Below are 7,872 nucleotides of genomic sequence, written 5' to 3'. Positions count from 1 at the left end.
TACTTTTACTTTTAATCTATTTATGACGTTATGTTTAAAGTGGGTGTCAGTAATTCATTTGAGAGATGAGTGTGACTTGAGCAAAGAGGTAGCATGGAATAGCGGCAGTGGTCAGATTATGGATCAGTTTCTAAGATAGGGCCAACTGGATTTCATAACAGATTAGATCTGTGTACCTTAAACAAGCAGATAGCCATTTATTTTTCCAGCAAAAATGGGTTTATTTGGGATCGGCAAAAATTGCAATTTGGGTCTACAATCATGGTGACCCACGTGCAAGTCCATCAGCAGCAAGGGAAGAGAAACTCTTTTATAAAAGGGAAGAGGCAGTTGGGAGGGCTATTGTAAATAGAGCCCATTGGAAGAATTGAGGGTTTGACACATAGTGGCTTTTCATTGACTGAGTTTTGAGAGTATCTCATTGGCTGAGCTTCTTGCTGATCAAGAAGAGGAAGTCTGTCTTCTTACTATTGGGCTCTGCTATTGATATAGGGCATGAGAGCTCCCCCTTTGGGCCTCCCAACTCCAATTTCATGAGATTTCTGTTATTAATTTGACAGATGTAAGCAGCAAGAGAAAAGTGTCAAAGACGACTCTGAGATTATGACCAGAGATACTGAAAGAATGGAGGTGCTATCAATTGAAAAGCAAAAGGTAATGAGAGGAGCATGCTGGAGATGAGTTCAGAAGGTGAAACATCAGAAGTCAGTATTGGTCACCTTAAATTAGAATCCTGAACCTCTAGAATGCAGCATCTTCAAGTTGAAGGAGAATATCCATATACGTTTCTCTGTTCTAGGGCTTGTTTACCATGACCCAGTAGTAAAACAAAGAACACATTGAACTTCTTCTTTATTCTCAGGAGCCAAGTGCTCCCCAGGGCTCTGCTCCCCACTCTGCTCACTTTCATCAAATGAGAGACCTTGCTAAAAACAGGTTGAGCTGTGTCCTTGAATCTCTGAAAACTCCAGTGTCTCATGAGGTTTATGTTCAGCTCCCTCTGCAGTCTCAGTCACTGTGTCACTCGCAGCACAGAAGTACACAGCTGAGTCACCCAAATGGGCTGATGATTTCCTCAGGTGGAAGGAGGTTTCATTCTTCTTAAGTTCAGCCTCAAAACCTTTGATGCCTTTAACCAAGGTGGGCCCTGAAGAGTACCTGAGGAGAAGCTGGAGGCCTTGGCTGGGGTACTGGACATACCAGAAGAAATAGAGATTTCCACTAGAATAGTTACACTTCAGCTCCAGAGAGGTTTCTTCAGAGACACTGATGTGGTCGTCAGGCTGGGTCACTGACTGGGCTCCAGTTCCTCCTGAAACATCAATACTGAGTCAGTGAGAACAAGACAGACAGATCTATCAGTAAGGAGACAGTGTCGCTATTCAGATTTAATCGGAACAATGTACCTTCTATGGAGGCAGGAGCAGGAACTACAATGTTACTTACTCACTGTTAAGAGCATTCCAAGCAGCAGAATGGTCACTGAGAACATGGCCAGGCAGTGAGGAAGCTGAGAGCTATATCCTGGAAGATCTTCCCTGAGGAGCAGGAAGGAATATGCCAGAGTATGCTGAGTCCTCGTAACTGAGAAAATCTGAGATTCAAGAGATCCCTGTTTAGGTAAGTTCTACAGACTACTAGTAAGAGTTGCTCCCTTGACAATGACTGTTTCCGGTGTTGAGTCTACTCAGAATGTGCCCCACAGTGAGCTGTGAGGTAAAGAGGCTTCTAAGAGCGGGGTAGAACTTTTGTTAGAGGCGGCATTTCCAGTTTATGCAACATCGCCCCCTAGAGGTCAAATATAGACACAAATTGAGTCTGAAGGTTTTTGTGCCCAGTCTCCTTGCTGCTCCCATCTAGACCTGAATTTCTCAGTTTTGTAATCTGATGAGAGTGTTTTCAGGAGTCTACTTATTAAGAGGATCTTTCATTTTATGAATTAAGTAGCATTATTTAATCTTATGAAGTAGATCATATCATCATCCTTATTTTATAAACGAGGAAACTGAAGCATGGAAGGAAGGATGTGAATTGTCCAAGGTCACAATAAATGACAACTGGAATTTGTCCCATTAGTATGATTCAAGAATCCACATTATTAACCACTGATAATTTAGCACTATAGCCCTTTAGAGTAGATATAACCCTCACTTAATAGAAAGGAAATGAAGTCTTATGAAGTTAATTTGTCCAAGGACACACAAGGACTAGAACTAATTCTATTGGACTCCAAGCCCCACTCCTCGCCTCTATGTTGTCTATGAGATAGTCCCACCTTTTAAGAGTAGATGTAATTTCACCAAGACAAACACTCAGAGCAAAACTCAGAAGAGAATGGAAACTAAAGACAGTCCTCAAGGAACGCAAACACTGAGTGGATGTGCAATGGGAAAAGTATCAAGGAAACTTCAAAGGATAGTCCAGAGTAGTAAGTGGCAAATCAGAAATGACGGGTGTTCTGAAAGAAAAGGCCAAAGGAGTTTTAAGAAGGAAGGAATGTCCAACAGAGCAAATGCTGAAGAAATGTCTACTGAGTAAGATGATTATTAAAAAGTGTCCATTGATTTTTAACACCAAAAAAGATCATGATTTGAGTCTTTTCAGCAGAAGCTAAACTGTAGTGGATGAGGCATGAAGGTTAGACAAGGAAGAAGGAAATCTGAATATAGAAATCTCCTTCCTGAGGTTGAACTCTGAAGTAGAGGAAAGAGACATGGTGTTTCAGCAGGGATGTTGAAATGGTAATAGTAGGGTTTTTGAACATTCGGATATTTACATGCTGTTGGAAAGATCTATAAGCAATGGATCAATGTTCTGAGGAGACAAATAGGACTGGAATATAGAGCAGAGGTAGAAGGGCCAAGTTTTGGTACAAGGAGGAACAGTTATTTCCAATTTTATTGGAATGAAGGAGGAAATGATTGGTGTAGATTTCAGTAATTTTTCAGAATGTGAAGGCAGGAAGTTGAAACATCTATTAATTTCTAACAAGATCTTTTTTGTTTTTATAAATAGAATTAAGTGCCTTCCAGGAGAAGGAATGGACAAGGTTCTGGGTTAGTGAGTCTGAGGAGTAAGAGATGTTTTGAAATAGTCACTGTTGGAAATGACAATGGGAGATAATTATAGAGAGAAAGGATGCTTTCCTGGCAACACTGGGGGCCTACTTGTTGAAGATGACAGCAGGTTTCAATGACACCGGTCTGCACCCCTGTGTGATTATCTTGAACTCTGCTTTACAGACAAAGTATACATTATAAGCAGGCAGATATTGATCCATGATGGGGAATTAATAAAATCACTGACAGGGCAGAAAAATGAGGCAAGAACAATAGGATTAATGACTGAAGATTGATTGAAGTGGGACCATAGAGTTTAGGTGTTTAGATTAGAAAATAAAAGATAGGAAGTCTCTGAGAAATAAGATGACAATAAAGGGATCAGGGACTAAATGATTGTATATTGTCAAAGAACAAGTGCTGTAGAAGGAACTAAGTGTAAGAATCTAAGGATGTGAGGTTTTAAAAAGGGTGTAAGATTTCAGAGGAGGAGCAGCTTCTAACGAGAGACTTATCATGAGATCTTTCTAGAGCGTGGCCATGGGAGTTAATGACTAAAAGGGATAGTGAACAGTCTTTAAAGTTGATGCATTCTGGCTTCTCTCTGAATTGTCCACGTGGACATATAAGTCATGTGGTATTTTAGGTTACAGTGGAATCTTCTGAGCTGCGTTGTCTTCAATATATAAGGAAGAGACTCTGATGTTTATAAAGATGGTAGTGAAAAATTGGTAGGGAAAAGTAGGGGTGAGAGACCTGGGTATCAAAAGTGCAGAAGCAATAGTCTGGGTCTTTTGGAGGGGGTGAAGAGAATGCTGTTCCTGTCTCTAAATCTGAGATGTTGTAGATGAGAGAGAATAAGGAACAAGGACAAGAGAAAGAAACTGTATTCCAAACAGAGCCGGGTTTCAGTGAAAGCATGTGGAAGGAATTTTCACAGGGGCTGTTAAATGTTTGTTTACAACAAAATGGGGATTTACAGGCCAAAGTGGAAAGATTTCCATGGGAAGGTCAGAGGCAGCTAGGCCAATTTAGAAAATAAAAGAGTCAGATACCTTGGAGAATCATTCCTCTCTGGAAGGCGTCAATCACGGGTAGGACTGAATGTGCTTCCAAGGAGTCCTAACAGAGGAACACGGCCACAGTAAGGTCAGTTTGTGCTCAAGTCTCTCAGCAAGTGTCATAAATCAGTAAATTCTGGCTGTCCACTGGGATTCAGCTCTCATCCACTACATTACATTACATTACACAACACTACATTACATTACATTGCAAAATCTGCATGTGCTTCTATTTAAGACAGAGACACTGGAGAAAAGTCTCTCTACCTCACTTCAAAGCCCACATGGTAGAGGGCACACCTGGAGCACAATGCTTGGAGCCCCGTGATCACTGCACTCATTGCTTGTAAACAATTGCCTGGGTCTCTGCAATGGAGGCTGTAACGTGCTGGAAGAGTTTGGAATGTTGATTCAGGTTGATTGTGAATCTTCTTTCTGGTTTCCCTATCTCTTGGTAATTTAAATATCTGACCCCTCTACTTTCTTTCTGAACATCATCCCTCTCTTGCCTTTTCTTGCTTCCTGACCTAATAGGGAGTCTAAACACAATCATCCCAAAGCTCTTTTATAAATGCCATCAATCAGCACATTCCTCTCTTCTATTTCCCCAGCCTTTCAGATCCAAAGACAGGATGAACTGCCTCAGCCACCATTGCAGCAAACTGGAACCATGCGCCGAATTCTGGGGTAATGCTAATTATGGCAAAGAAATCTTATTGACCACATAACATACCACAGTGCTATGCGAGCCCTTTAATGTTTAAGACTATGACAGGTACTGCTTTTCCCCTACAAATAGTGGATTTATTTCTTCATCCTTACTAAGAGAATCCTGATGTTCTTTTAGTTAACATTGTTCCTAGGTAAAAATACATACTTTCCCCAGACTTTTGCAGCTTGGGGTCACCATGTACTCTGCTCTGATCAATACGATGTTAAGTATACCGAGAGATTTATCATTCTTCCCTATTCAGTAGATTTTTCTACTTTTCCTATTAATCGAAAATATCAATAGCTAGGCTCCTTGGACCACATATCAAAGGCCAAACATCCTGCATTTGTATCTCAGATAGAGGAAAAAGACCATTATCACACTTCTCATCCATGGTGTTTTAATAGAGGGCCAGAGCTTACTCACGGTCTGAAGTCACGCTTTTTTAACAAATGTGTTCTTACTCAAGTATTTCAGGCACAAAAAGGGAAAGCTACAATTAAAACATTTGAACTTTTAGTTTTAATTCACATATCACCTTTTAATTAATACGAGGCCATCGTATCATTTTAAAATTTTTATTGGAATATAATATACATATAAAAAAGTGTAAATATATTATAAATGCATAGCTTGATCAATTTTCACAAAATTGACACACCCTTATAATCAGCATCCAGATCAAGAAACAGAACCTTATCAGCACTTCAGAACTCCCTTTTTGACCTTGATGCTATTGTCCCGTGGGTCACACCGTCCTGAATTCTAACAGTATAGATTAGTATGTCTGCTTCTGTACCTTATAGAAATGACATGTTTACTTGACATTCTTTGGAGCAATGATTGCTTAAGACTTTTCCTATTCTATCAGTTTGGTTGTTTTCTTACTGATTTGAAGATCTTTTGCTTTTGTAAATCAAAAGGAGCCTATGAAAATAATATTTGCTGCAAATATCTTCTATTCATGGTCATTCTTTTAATTCTTGAAATAACAATTTTAATGGCAATTTTAATCTCATCCAATTTTGGTGCTTAAATATTTTTGTATCCTGTTTAGGAAATATTTATCTAACACAAAGTTATGAAAATTTCTGTATTTCTTCTACAAGCTTTATATTTTATTCTTACATTCAGATCTGCACTACATATGAACAGCTATTTACACATGATCTAAATGTCAACATATATATTTTCCATATGATAATTATTAAATGCCATTTATTGAAAAGATCATCTTTTACACTTGTCAAATGGTGCAAATTTTTTTTCAATTTTTATTGTAATGCTGTTTCAGTGTTAGTTTTCTCACAATTTCTTTTATCATCTATCTCCCTCTGCTCAACTTGTTCTTCTCTTTTATTTCAGTTTTTTCTCTACTTTTACATTTTTTGCTTTATGTTTTACAGTCAACACACTTATTACATTGATGATGTAGTTTTCTAAACTTTTGTTCTAATTCCAAAATAAATTATTTTTAGAAGTTTTCTCTCCCTCTTTGTGCTCAGGATATTTTCTTTTCCATGTGCCATATATATATATGTATACATATGCATATATATATATTTGTTACTTTATTTCTTACAAAATTCTCATCTCTTATGTATTTCTGGTGGTCAGTTAACTTGAAAATCATTTAGTGTGTTTGCTATTTCACACAATTCTGGTGGAACAAATCAAATACTCTCCTAACTTTGGAATCAGTCTCTCAGACGTGCTTAACAGGTGGAGTGAGTAGAACATCAGGGTCCTCAGTGTGCACTGCTAATGGGCTCCTCCTGAGTAAATCTATGTTATTTGTAGGAAGTAAAAGTCAAAAGATATAATGTGCCAACGAAGCTCAGAATTCTTAACTCTTGCTGTTTTCCAGTGAGATCATCTAGTAAAGGTAAATCTCTGATGGTTGAACTCGGTGTAGAACGAATAATAGTTCAGTTAAAAACTATGAACTGAGAATGAACGAATTAAAAGAGAGAAAAAAAAGTGTGAGGTAAACTTTGCTAAAGGCAGCTGTGCATACTCAGCACAATCAACTGTTATTTAAAACTAACCAGGTCTTTCTTCCCTTCTTTAGTATATGAGTGACCTATTTTTCCCAAGAAGTCAAGGTTTAGACGTCAAGAAAAAATTAGATTCAGCTTCACAAGGCCAAACGCAGGCCCAGGATGAAAACCAACCAGAGACGTCCAGAGGGTCAAGGAAAAAAGACGTTCAATCTCCAAGACCAAACACAGGCTGAAGAAGACAGCCAGCAAGGCCACATGCTCCCCTCCCCTTTCCCGAAACACCAAATAAAAACCCCTACATTTTTCCCTTTGAGAAGGTGGATTTGAGTTTTGACTCGCATTTCTTTGCCTGGCTGCCTTTTGATAATAAACCCCTCTCCTTGCTAAAAGCCTGACATTTCAATTATTGGCTTTCCTGCACATTGGGTAACAAACCCCTGTATGTGTTCGGTAACAAGTGCTTGTTAATTTTGTAATTTAAGAAGATAAGTTTAGCAACATATTTCAAAGCAGAAAACATTCGGTGCAAAAACCGCCTCAAAATCTTTTTGATTGGTAGAGGAGTATTTCTGAACAGGGATGAAAAAGAAAAGAATGTAAGAAAAGTCTATTTAAATGTGTTCTCTACTTTAGGATGGCAAGCGCTGTGTCTCTTGGGGGCGTAGCATTGCTGATCGTCACGTGAGACTTCTACAGCCTCACTGGCTTGTAGTGATGGCACCGGATTCACTGGGAGTATCAACTGATGCCTAAATGTCTTGTTTTCTTTTCTTCTGTTTCCTTTCTTGTAGAGTTAGGAGAATTTTCTGCCCCTTTCCAGGAGATTCTAGCTAAAAGCCATTCTAACTTTTCAAAATATCTGGCGTTGGATTGTCAATATATTAATAATTTCAATAGAAGAAGGAGAAATTTATACCACTTGGCAAGATCTGTGAAGAATGTCACAGACACAGAGTTTTGAGTTGGAATGAATTGAAGTTTCACAAAAAGAGCTTAACGAAATACTTGGGGGAACTATTTTACCAATAATGATTGGA

At 38.6% G+C, this 7,872-nt stretch overlaps 1 long non-coding RNA gene across 1 annotated transcript; it reads left to right on the top strand.

Moving 5' to 3' along the window:
* Positions 1 to 1,482: 1,482 nt before the first annotated feature.
* Positions 1,483 to 7,151, top strand: LOC111768664 (uncharacterized). Its single transcript, XR_002801139.2, has 3 exons — positions 1,483 to 1,620; positions 4,732 to 4,807; positions 6,904 to 7,151. It is a non-coding gene; the product is annotated as an uncharacterized lncRNA (long non-coding RNA).
* Positions 7,152 to 7,872: the final 721 nt, after the last annotated feature.

The sequence above is a fragment of the Equus caballus genome, chromosome 1, assembly GCF_041296265.1.
Source record: "Equus caballus isolate H_3958 breed thoroughbred chromosome 1, TB-T2T, whole genome shotgun sequence".
Taxonomy (NCBI): domain Eukaryota; kingdom Metazoa; phylum Chordata; class Mammalia; order Perissodactyla; family Equidae; genus Equus; species Equus caballus.
The sequence above is the reverse complement of the archived record's forward strand: the minus strand, read 5'-3'. Positions and strand labels throughout refer to the sequence as shown.